At 36.5% G+C, this 13,017-nt stretch overlaps 1 pseudogene; it reads right to left on the bottom strand.

Annotated features, from left to right (window-relative positions):
• Positions 1 to 251: 251 nt before the first annotated feature.
• On the bottom strand, positions 252 to 8,392 carry LOC113080233 (transcription termination factor 2-like; annotated as a pseudogene).
• Positions 8,393 to 13,017: the final 4,625 nt, after the last annotated feature.

Raw genomic sequence — 13,017 nt, 5'->3', positions numbered from 1 at the left:
AGCAGATAATACCGCAGCTTACACACCGCCATAGATGTCTGGACTCTAGTGTTTTTAATGTTGTGAGCTTCATCAAGAATCGCATGTTCCCAAGCAACACGTAACAGAGGAGGCAGGTCTGTGACCCAAGACAACAAGAAAAGACCTTCTTAAAACAACCTCTTAGTGGTGCACAGACAACAACACATGAACAGGCCCTCAAACAACATCTCAGCTAATTAAATGAAACATTAAGATGTTGAGATCATTATTCATACTACATGATCAGAGTCCTTCGAGGGTTTCTCTGCATCCTCCTTCTGCACTGGGATCTCCTGAGAGACCAAAATGTATGCGGTGATCACAACATCATGATCAGCAAAGCTGTGGAGACACAGACTGGAAAGAGAGGATGAGAGATTAAACAAGATGAAAAGAAAAAGATAAAGTTAAACACACAAAAAGACGAAACAAATCTATGTGAACATTTGCAACAATTATGTACAGTGACCTTAAAAAGTATTTGGACATTTACAAACGTGTGAATGCCACTGCATTATAAAATAAAATCTCAAACAATCAATATTAATAACTAAGCTATCTTTGTTTTAAAATAAATGTAGTAAAACCATGAAAGGAGCCAACTTCACAGATCCACTGAAGATACATTTGGGATCAGATAGATGGATGGACGGACAGACAAAATCATGTCAAAAGGTTTGAAATTTTGTATTTAATGTAATGGCAATTTTAAGTGCAACTGAAGTGTCCAAGTAATTTCTGGCAGCACTAAATGTATATGCATGCAAGTTTCATCACGCACTCAGACAACGTGTGTTTTGCTAAATGCTTCACAGATACATGTGTGTATGATCTGTCTGTTGTTGGTGTGTATGCGAGTGTGTGGCCTACACAACTCCTCTGTCAGTTGGGGTCATGGCACAAACACACACTGAGGCGGTTACTCTTCACACACTTGTCAATCTCTTTCTTCCAGTGATGCACCAGAGAAGCAGGACAGATTATCAGTGTCCCCTGAGAAGCCACTATGGTTAAATCTGAGGATGATAATTATGACACATACAATCTTGAATCTGTTTAGATTATGCAACTGCCTGGAGGACAGCAGAAGTGGCAAAAAGCTTGAATCAGATAAAACACGCAAACATACACAGACAGATTGAAGATCTTAGATATGAGCTATTAATAAGCCATTTTTTGAGATCCATTCCTTCAGATTTTCAGTCTTCTTTTTGAGACAAAGAAGGAGATCATCGCGAGGGTCTTTCCCAGGCCCATGTCATCAGCTTAAAAAATTATTGATAAAAATAAATTTCAACATTGCAGTTTTTTTGTTTTCTTTCTCATTTGCGGTTATTAATTTTTCCCAATTACGACAACTTCCGTCTCTAAAAACCCTGTAAATGTGAAACGTGTTTTCATTTCATAGTGAAGAGTGAACTGAATCAGATTTTAGCTTAACAATAGGCCTCAGGAGTTTTTCTGCATTATAACTGATTATTACATAGCTCAGGCAATTACCGTTAAACCATAAACTCAGGCAACCATTTTTCTACATAGCTCAGTTGGTTGCATTTCTCTCATATCATTTTTTTTTCTTTAACAAAAAAACTAAAATCAATATCAGGTGAGATAACATTGCACATCTCTCACAGGGTGATATAAAACACGTCTGCGTCACAATGGGGTGCTGGTCATCCTGTCAGGGATTATGTATCTTATGTATCTTAAATTAAAAACATCAATTCAATTTATAGGAGTACTGAATATCACCCATATTCCTCCAGATGGTTTCTGTGTCTCTCTCCACAGCAGTCAGGCCAGTGCTCTCCTCTGATGAGGCAACAGCTCTACCTTGTGAAGCAAGATCACTGTTATAATTACAATGATATAAACGATGTGAAGGGATTTTTACACAGTTTATACTATCTTACTAACAAAAAATTAATTTAACCATTATAATAACTGCACAAAATTGTAAAACTAAAAAAATCATGCTCATCTCTCTTTAAGTTGTTTCCCCAAAAAAGTTAAAAACACGTATTAATATTTGGCTTTTGATAGCATTATGTGTATACAACTTTAAAGTTGGTCATTTAGTTCCCCATTAAACTTTTCAATAACTGATAATGATTAACAAAATAATTGTTTTAGCATGAACTGACTGACTTTGATTCCTTTGGGATCCAGTGCCTCTGTGTCTTCTGTAGGGCAGGACTCCAGCGAGTCGTGCAGATGGTCGATGGCCTCACTGGTGGCACTGTTCTCAGTCATCCTGCCACCATAGAAAGCCTGGCTCTGAGGATTTACTGCAGAGACAACCGGCCAAATTAGTACATCAATACACTTACTAATGAAATGGGCACAGAAAGCACCAATTCGTAGAAGAATAGGATTAAACACTATACCTCCGAACATCTGGGAGTAGCCTTGGCTCAGGTTCAGACCCAGTGAGCTGCCAGAGGATTCCTTCATCATGGGAGCTGGAGCTGTGGACTGGAGGATGGTGCCTCCAGGACGACTGAATGGATTGGAATGGCTGTGTGATGCCTTACGTTCTGCCTCTGATTTGTCTTTATCTTCAGACCCTATATTTGAATAGTGAGATGATTCCATTTAGATTTCTTCAATAATTTCCTCAGTATGAGGGTATTCAATTTTTAAAGCTGAATTATTATTCATTATTAATACAATAAGTATTATAATATTTTTAGGGAGCATTTTACAACCTGAACAAACCTTGAATTGTCATGAAAAAGGTCAGATTATCTGATGACCTAAAAACTTACTAATATTGACTAAGTCATGAGTATCTGCAGGGGTCCTCACTATAACATCGTTTCCCGTTTTATGTTTTTTTTTTCTTTCTACAAGTTAGATAGGCCACATGATTTTGAACAGTTTTTCAAATATTGACAAACCATGATTTTGCTAAAAAATATTTTTTTGTCTAACAAATAATAATAAAACATTGAGCTAAATCACTTGAGGTTTTGTTTTCAAAAATATCATGATAATCAGTATTTTGTAGCACCCTAACATTTATACTTTTACCAAATGATTGGGGACAGTGAGATTTTTTTTATTTGTTTTTTAAAGAAGTGTCACCAAAGCTTCAGAATCACATGACCCTCATAAATTATTATAATATACTGATTTGCTGCTGAAGAAACAGTTCTTATTGTTGTGCTGCTTAATTGTTTTCTTTTGAAAACCATGTTTTTTTTCAGGATTCTTGGATGAGCCGAAAGTAAAAAAAAAAAAAAGTATTTATTTTAAAGGAAATATTTTGTAACATTATAGATGTATTTGACACTTTTTTATAAATTTAATGCATCTTTACTGAATGAAAGTAATCATTTCTTTAAAACAGAACTTACCTAAACTTTTGAACAGTATTTTAAGAGTAAATACTTATTCTGAATTTTTCTTCATAATAGAAGAGATACCTTCAAGCCATAGTATGTATAAATTCATGTATGCTGATCTCGACCCAAAAATAAAGTGAGTCTCACTAGACAGAGAAGCTGTGGTCAGACTCAGAGACTCCAGAGACTCGAGACGCTCCTTCTCCTGACTCTCCAAATGCTCCCCTTTATCTGGCAGAGTTGACACGTTCACCACTGAAAGAGTGGCCTAGGAAAGATAGACCAGACACACAGAGGAACAAAAAGTGAGTGTTGAATCTCAAGCATAACCAGCTGAATCAAATTTACATGTAATACAACAATATTATTATAGCTATTACATAATATTAACAGTAACTAACAAGAAAACAGTAAAGGATGAGTAACCTTCTTCTGCTTGAGCTGGGCTGTGAGATCGCTGTGGAGGGCCCTGGGGTCCTCAGACCGAGCCTGGACTTTAGAAGCAGCCTGGAAACCAGGATAAGAGGTGAGTGTTTTCTGAACATGTGCAGCTGGAGTCTGAGCACTCTTCAGGGTGGTTGGTTTGGTACTGTTAAGTGAACATTAAATGCTGTGGGTTTTTCAGAAACTGGCACATGCTGTGAGGACGAGCATGAAGGTGAGCTGCTCTCGCTCTGCAGGATTTGGGTTTTTATCTGTAACTGATTTTTACCTGATTTGTCTGTTTGAGTGGTCATCATGTTTCATTCTCTACTGAAGCTTATATATCACATCCAGATTAACCCTTTGAAGGGGCTTTGTGCAGAGCCGCCCATTTTTGTAGTCTTCTTCTCCTGCTGGTGTTTGAGGCTGGTCTTGGATTCACTCGGTCCTTCAATTCTTTCGTTAAACGAGTTTGGACTCTCAGGACATGCCTGTCCTGTGCCGTCCTCCTCAGCCTCTCGTCATCAGAAACTCTCTTCTTTATCTTCATCCCAGCGGGAAGTTTCTTGTTCCTCCAAGACTCTATCTCTGTTGTCTTGGAACACTCTTCTTTCTTTTTAGCACTACTATGGTCTTTACCTTTCACACCTTTATCACCATTGATCTCTCCCCTATGCTTTTCAGCATCTGGATTCCTCTTGCGTTCTGAAGATTTGTCCTGTTTTGTCTTGACTTTGAAAGGGTGTGACAGGAGTGAGGATTGAGGATTGAAGATCTTTCTCTGACAAATCAATCATTTTCTCAGGGTCTTTCTGCAGGAAGGTAGTAGTAAATTCATAATTTTAAAAACAAAAAGTGGACAATGTATTGTGGATACAAATATGTCTCTAAAGAACACAACCACACCACTTCTCTCTTTCAGATTTCCAAGCATACAGGGATAAAACAACCTGATTATGAAAGAAATAAAGTATTAATAGCAAGGATTTAGAATCCTTTCCACTTTACCGTTCATTGTTCCATCTAATAGTCAATTACAAGGATTGTACCTAGAAAAATGTATACATATTCAGAAAAGAGTCCTCCTGAATTGTTACTAACCTCAGAACAACCTACATTATGACACCTGAATATATTGTTATTTTACTCAAAAATATGATGTATGGTAAAAAAAAAAAAAAAAAAAAAAATCAACGGATTTATCATCTTATTGTGAGATGGTGGGATCCTGAAAAACATACGTAAACTCAGATCAGGGCAACACATTGGCTCATGCACATTTGATATGAACAATATACAAAACCACTTATTCTTAAATACAAATAATACAATTTGATTAAATTATTAGTCATATTATTATTGTGTGTTACGTGTTAACCACTCTGTAGGCAGTCTACATGTTGCATGGCGTTGCATCACGCGCAGTGAGGATATAAAAACGTTTGCCCTTATTCGGTCCTTCCTTAACATCAGTCTTCAGTAAGCATGTACTACCTGAATAACAAAGGTCGAATTAGCCCTTTGTATTGTGTGTGTCTGTATATATATATATATATATATATATATATATATATATATATATATATATATATATATATATATATATATATATATATATATATATATATATATAACACCTATTTCTTTAAAACAGCAAAATAGCGATCCTTCACAATGTGATAAACGAGATTACGATACGTAACGTGTGTTTCACATAGGATTCTTTTCAGTTTATGACAGCGCCTTTTTTCATTTAAAACACTGGCTTCTCATTGACTGTGGACACAAATACTGTCGCGATTATGATGACGTAATCTGCACTGTAGCCAATAAATGCCTTACTGAAAATACTGAACTGTACTGGCATTTGTACAGCAGTAACAATAAGAGTAGTAACTATGGTATTTTGGTAGAAGCTTTTGTTACGATGGTAAATTTTGTACAGGTACGTTGCCCCAAACTTAAAAAAAATATATCAATTCCACATGTACGTGCTATAGGCTACAGCAGGTGGAGCCATGGGCACGTGAACGGACATATGTTTTGTTCTGAATATGATTCATAGCATCTCCATGAAATACTGACCATAAGACACAGGAAAATCATACGTTTGATGAAAGATTTCCATAAAAAAAATTGTCTAATCATATTTTGCTTCAAAGAAACTAATCTCCAAACAATCTTTTTTTTAATTATTATTATTATTATTTTTTTTAGAAAAAAAAAAAATCATTATAACTTGGTTCATCACCCTCTTTAGAAAATAATTTCATAGACAACAGAAGTCCTTCTATTTGGTGCCTTTTCGGTCCAAACTGTTATTTTTTTTTAATTGCCCCTTCATCAGTAGGCTACATCATTATCCATTTTGTAACTTTCTTTTCCTAAAATTCAGCTTGGAAAATGACTAAATCTGAATCGCATTGTGATTCCACTCGCACTTCTTAAGTACTACTAAAAGCATAATAAATATTATCAATCTAATTATTGGAAAATAAATACAGGAATAAGCTTGCTTTATTTGTTTTATGTCATAATTGTTAATCTTTTTAGGCAGTTTATTTAGTTAAGTACATTACTGCAGTTATCTATGTGTCCTCCAGACAGTATTTGTAATTTTCAAGCCAGAATTTATTTCATTATGCATAAACAATAAAGTATCTGAAGTCTCATATTCTCATGAGTGTATAAATGCCTCAGATGAAAAAGCACACGCTGACAATACAAATTAAAGCATCTGCTCAGCTTACGCTTCGTCTGAAGCTGGATTCTTCTCCAGTCAGGTAACTATCATCTCTGCCTGCTCTGCAAAGAAATATTTGCTGAATTATGTGAAATGCCATCTGGAGCAATACATTGTCTTAGCATCATGAAAAGGACACATGAGTGTTACTCATCTCAAGTAAAAGTAAAAGTTAAGTGAAAACCCAACAGTAATGCAGTTACCGCTAAAGCCACACACAGAGAAACTTGCATAGTGTTACATCTAGAATATGACTTTTAAATGTTATAATATGATATGTTTTGACTTATTCTGTTCTGTTATATGAAGAATAACTTACTGTCATTGACGGCTATACTAAATACTAGCCTATTAGCATGAGAGCGAACACAAACACATAAACAGAACTCTCTTTGTGTAGCTATACTGTTGGTGATGACACAGTGACAAAATTGTTGTATTTACGCACACAGTCTTTAGGCAGACAGTTTGTGCTTTGCTTTGGGAGTCAGATGCTCCCAGAAAGACCAGGAAAATGACAAGTACAAAACACAGTTTAGCTTACAGCTACTGTAGGCTACTGTGATACCCTGAGCACCAGCATAACAACAACTGACTCTTTAAATCCAAACACATCCCCTGAAGTCTGAGCTGGTCACAGAATGTTTGACAGAACTTAGCGGAGTGTATGTTAGTCAATTAATTATTGATCATGTGGGATTGCAGCTACTGTAGCCTTACCCATAATGCTACGGGTGCTCAATGAGTGTGAAACAAATTCAAGTTTCCATGTCTAACTTTGACAGCGAGCACCCCCCACTGCCACATCCTTATATACATCACCTGCAGCCACTCATTGAGGTAACATATTAAGAATGTGATCTGCACATGAGCGGAGACAGCACCCACAGTGAGGGATAATCTTGTTAGGGAGAGTGGCAAGTGCTCTCAGCTCCTCTGTGGGTACTGTACGTAGTTTCTCACTCATTGCTTCCCTGAGGTGGGCCACTACAGCCCCGGAGGAACACAGGCTGAAGTGAATTGTTAGCTTTGACTCCGGGGAGCTAAGAGAGACAGGACAAAAAGAGAGTGTGTAAATCAGAGTATTAAAGCATTACATTCCCTTTAATCATCAGCCGCCCAAGCTCCAGGTTGGAGTCCTTTGTGTATACAGTGTATTATTTAAATGTTATAATAAAATTTCACACTTTTTACAGATTTTTACATGTTGACCCACTTTACTGCACTTTTCCTCATTTCCATATCTGAGACTCACACACCTTTCTGTTGTTGCTTTGCCACCATAATAAAAAAAAAAAAGAAGTAATATAAGCTACATATAATGTGCATGTTTGAATGGGATTCTCATAGCATATTTGTACATTCTTAAATAAAGATTATAATTATATTAAAGTCAACCTGTGTTGGAAGTTTGCTGAGACTATCTGATTGAGAACCACTGGCTTTCTCTTGAGCTGAGAAAAGAGGTTTACACAGGGGACAAACACAAATGAAACTCCAAAGATGCAAAAGCTGTTGACAACTCATCTTCATCATTTTTAAGTTTTTATTGACAGAACCAGGAAATTAAAATATGCTCCAAAAAAAAAATGAAATAAACAGAGGATTGTGTATTCAGACAAGCTATAGTCACTTCAGTATTTGCCTTAGAGAATACTAGTGCAAATTGTAGTGACTATTGGTAATTCCTTTAGCCTCATGAAACTAGTTTGGGATGTATTATTAAGTTGTTTAATCTTTGTCTCTATATAATAAACGACTTCAGACATATTTATAGTAGTATTATGGAAATCATTAAGACTCTTAGCAAAAGCGATCAGTAGATTAATTATAATCATATTATCTTACTCTCATCCATTCTGAATTACCCAGTCCCAGAAGAGCAAATAAATAGAGCTCAGCTTATTAGTTTGCTGCTGTGACAACATTTAATGCAAACATTACTTAAGTTCGCGCCAGCAGTGTAAAATGAACTACAGACATTATTACAGAAGAACTGATAAACATGCACTGATTGAACCTCGTTCACCATGCAGAGTTCAAGAAGCATCTGCTAACCCATGTATGCTAGCAAATCCAAAACCAATTGCTTATCTCTTCATATAATTTTGTGTGAGTGTGTGAAAGATAGAGGGAATGTGAGCATGAAATCTTAGGTGTAACCATGCAAGCCTGCCTCGCTTTATTGCTAAACTACGAAGTCTTTTGAAGTACCATGGATTGATCCATGTCTGAAAATATTAGCATTTTCTGAAATGTACTCAGGTAATCAGCTAACAGGGGTAGCTAACTTATAGGGATAGGTTCACCATTCTGTCTGTTGGTAACCAAACAGTTGCTAGTAGACAATGACCTCTATTATGTGGTTGTCAATGGCTATAATGGCTATACCCCTATAAACCATCAAACATGATGGCCTTGAATGTTTTTTTTTTGTATTTTATATATAGCAGAGTGAGTCAAATGCAACTATAACACATGAAAGGGTGTTCTGTTTTTGGTCTCTAATACATGTAATACTTTTCTTCAGCGGCTCAGTTTGGCCTCCTCTGGTGAAAATCACAGGGTTGGAAGTGTACCTGTAAAGGTAGCTGAAGTAGCATTTGCCTAATGACCGTAATTTTGCTAAAGAAAGGCATTTCTTTCTTGAGAACACCGCTAATTAGGATTTGGATCAGGAATGTAAATTGCGCAAAATCCATCATATCAAGGATTTTTTTTTTTTTTTTACTGAGCTCTCAGAAGGGTTTGTGTGGATATGCTTCAAATCTTCATGTGTACTTGAAGCTCAGGTTAGTGAAGAAAGCTATGATGCACAGAAATCAATACAATGTTTACAAATCTAAATTACCCCGCATTCCCTCTAATGAAACCCTTAATTTACATAACACTTAACACAACAGTAGCTAACCGGAGACTGGATTTAATGGGGAGGTTAATAATGAAACCCTTCGGCACCATCTAAAACACGTCAAGCAGCAAAACAAGATGGTAGGAACATTCCCTCTGTAAACAATAACAACTAAACACAACACTTGCTCTGAGGCAAATGAATAAGACAGAAATACTCACCTGAAATGCTTCGGATTTCACATTGCCTGGAACTAGAGCTCATTAAAGCTGTGCTGGGCCCCCATAGAAATCCACACATTTTAAAGCTCATCTATTATGGATGACTGTAGATTGTGGCGAGAGTTGAATGTTCAACAACTGTGCAAAAAATCTGAGAACATGAAGACAGCAGTAGCTTGAGCTTTCTGTTACATTTAGCAGTGACTGTAGCATAGATGACGACATGTGAGATGTGTCCATTCATTAGTTAGATCCAGCTAACCTATCCAAAAACAGCATTTATTTGAATTTTTTTTTTGAATGTCTCTACTGCAAGTTTTGGTCTGTTTAATGCATCTGTGCTCAATAAAAACATTAAGTTCTTTAGGGGGAAAGATTTCTGACGTTTTTGACTGGTTGTGTGTATATAATGTAAAATGTAGTCAGCTAGCCATTATTGCACAATTTATTGCATTGTGCATTACCTTGTAAATAAGCTGTTTGCAAAATGTTTGTCTTCAGAATATACAACAACTTTTAAATTGATGTCAATGAAAAAATAATTGTAAAAATTTGATCATAACACTCTGACTTCAGTGAAATTGTTTTTAAATGTTGCCAATTGATGATTAAATTGCTTTCATAAAACACTAAGGCAACAGAATAATTACAGAAGTCTTTTGAGCTGAGCTTTTTTTTCCACATTCCATACAGCCTTAATGAGAAAAACACAGCTCTCCTGCTCAGCTGTAAGATATTGGAGAGACTGATGCATCTTATCAAGGTCTATCAGACGACTCGACCTTGCATCCGAAGTGGACAAAATAACTACTTGATTCACCCAGCTGTAAACATAAACACACACTCGTTACATTTCATTCTCTTTCTGTGTTGTTTCCCCAATGCATCAGTCTGCATTCTTTTATCCACTTTTATTCGCTCTCTAATCCATCTTCCTGTTTTCTGAGGCGGTGTGTCAGAAACATGACCCCGGCTCTGGATGTTATTGAAGAGTGCATCCCAAAGCCCAGAACCATGTTTCATTGCAATCCTGCAGAGGCACGGTGTCTGTTCTCCTCTCGAACACTTTTTTGTTATATTACAAATGACACAGAGGTACACACCTGTGGCACAGGTTTGCTTTCATCAGAAAGTAATTCCCGTTCCATTCAGGGCTTTCATAAGTCCTGTGACACAAAGCCCAGGCGGTGGTGTCAGCAAATTGATTTGACAGTGTTCAGACAGGTAATGTAATGAAGGGTAGCGGGGAGACTGTATTTACAAATTCTCCAAGCAGTTTCTCCCACAGACCCAGAAATGGGAAACACAATCCCACATACATCATGGAGTGAGAGAAGTATTAATATTCATGAGCAGAATAGAGTTTTAGCCGGCGACTCAAGATGAGTTATGATAGGTGTGATGTGATTTGGTCCTTGCCCCTGGTGGTCACGCCATGCTCCGTTAGCAGACAGGACAGAAACAGCAGACAGGACCATCTATCCTGTATGACAACCTCTTACTACTCACATCAGGCCATCACACACACACACACAAACACAACAGACACATTAATTATCATTTATACACACCACTGCTTCACAAATCGTGCAAAATATGTTTAAAAAACGCCCACAAATGATACAAATTAAAATAATGAGCCACAGAGCTCAGATGACTGCATGCGTGATTTAGCCTAAAGACCCCGTGAAATTAAAATGAGAGGTTTGTAGCTTTCACTCCATGTGTATCTACTTTGATGACTTCAAAATCCTAAACATTGATAGAACATGCACATAAGCTACGTGCTAGGTACAGAAAAATCTTATGTAATGGCTGTGTGAATTACATACGATTTTTGGGGGGATTAAAATGAACAAAAAGAGCAAGGAGGCCTACGGTGCTCAAAACCTTACCTTACCAAGATTCCCAACGCTAAGCTCATAATGATTTATTAAATCATTATGAGCTATCAGGTTGGATGTTGCTGTAAAAGTTTCCTTTAAAAGCATTATTTATTTTCATTAACTTTATCACAGTTTCCACAAAAACATAAACTAAAGTTTTAAACATTAATAATAATAAATAAACATCAGTCACCTCAAACCATCATATTCATCCATGCTGAACAGTTACTTTCAGTTTTATGCCTCGTTCTCTAGATGACAAAATCATATTTTGCCTTCAGGATTAAAGTCTTACTCAGATATATATACATATACATATACAGACATATATATATATAGTCCTGTTTGAATGCTGTTTAGAATTAATATATTTCCCCTAACAAGATCTGTGACTAATTAGCAAGTTGCTACTATTTTCTTTTTTTTGGACATTGTTGTAAATGTGACAATGGTCTCGAACAGTGCTATATAGATACAAGCTACTTATTAATCATAGTTGCTTATCAATTTAAGAAGGTCTTCAAATCTTAAAAGTCTTTTCTCATTTTAATTTATTTCATTAGCAGTGGCTGGACATTTAAAATCGATTTTTCTAAGTAACCTTTGTCCCTGAAAACATTTTATCAATTAGCTTGAATATTTTTCTCACCTTGTTACAACAAATGGTTCCATAAGAAGCCTATTTATGACATATTGCGTGCCTTCAAGCAGCACACAGACTCCAATGGAGGAAAACATGCAAAGTGTCACAAAAATTAATTGTGTTAAATATCTGCACTCCTTGTATGCCAAATTTTGGGGCTGTAGTTAACTGCTGTAATTTGCAATTACAGAACATCACAAAACACTAGGTAAACAAAGCACAAAATGATGTCTTCCTCCAGACATCCTAAATTAGACAGGCAGATGCTCAGACTGGCCACTGTCCACCATTAAATCAGGTTTGTGAGCAGCTGGAAGGGACAGCAGCTCTCAATGTGAGTCCTCCGCCTGCTCTGAAGGTTAACAAGCTCTGGCCTGCTATAATAACACACCAGCCTGTAGCCACCCAACTCATCCAGCTCACAATCCAAAGAATTTGACTTCACCAGACCAGATAAGACACTGGAAGATATGTCAGATCCCATTTTCATCTTAAGAGACAGTACTTTCCACTCCTTTCAAAGCTCAGATTCACAAACTCTTGTTATTCATTAGGGTGAAAGGTACAGAAATCTTATTCTTTAGCTAAATGTAACTAATATGTACTAATAATTGTAACTGTAAACTCAGAAGCTTATTTTAATGGGACAGTTCAACCAAAAATCCAAATGAATTCAAATGACAAACTTGTAAGACTTCCATTCTTCTGTGGAACATAAAAGATGATGCATTGAACAACTTCTGAAGGTTCTGTTGATACAGTGGCAGTGAATGGGGTCCAGTGTTGGTGGATGTGAAAAAGTTGGGAAAATATTTAAACTATCCCTTAACATTTGCAAACTGGCCCAATACAATTGATACATTATATAAAGACAATCTAAAG

This window comes from Carassius auratus, unplaced genomic scaffold (genome assembly GCF_003368295.1).
Source record: "Carassius auratus strain Wakin unplaced genomic scaffold, ASM336829v1 scaf_tig00030428, whole genome shotgun sequence".
In the NCBI taxonomy this organism is placed as follows: domain Eukaryota; kingdom Metazoa; phylum Chordata; class Actinopteri; order Cypriniformes; family Cyprinidae; genus Carassius; species Carassius auratus.
The sequence above is the reverse complement of the archived record's forward strand: the minus strand, read 5'-3'. Positions and strand labels throughout refer to the sequence as shown.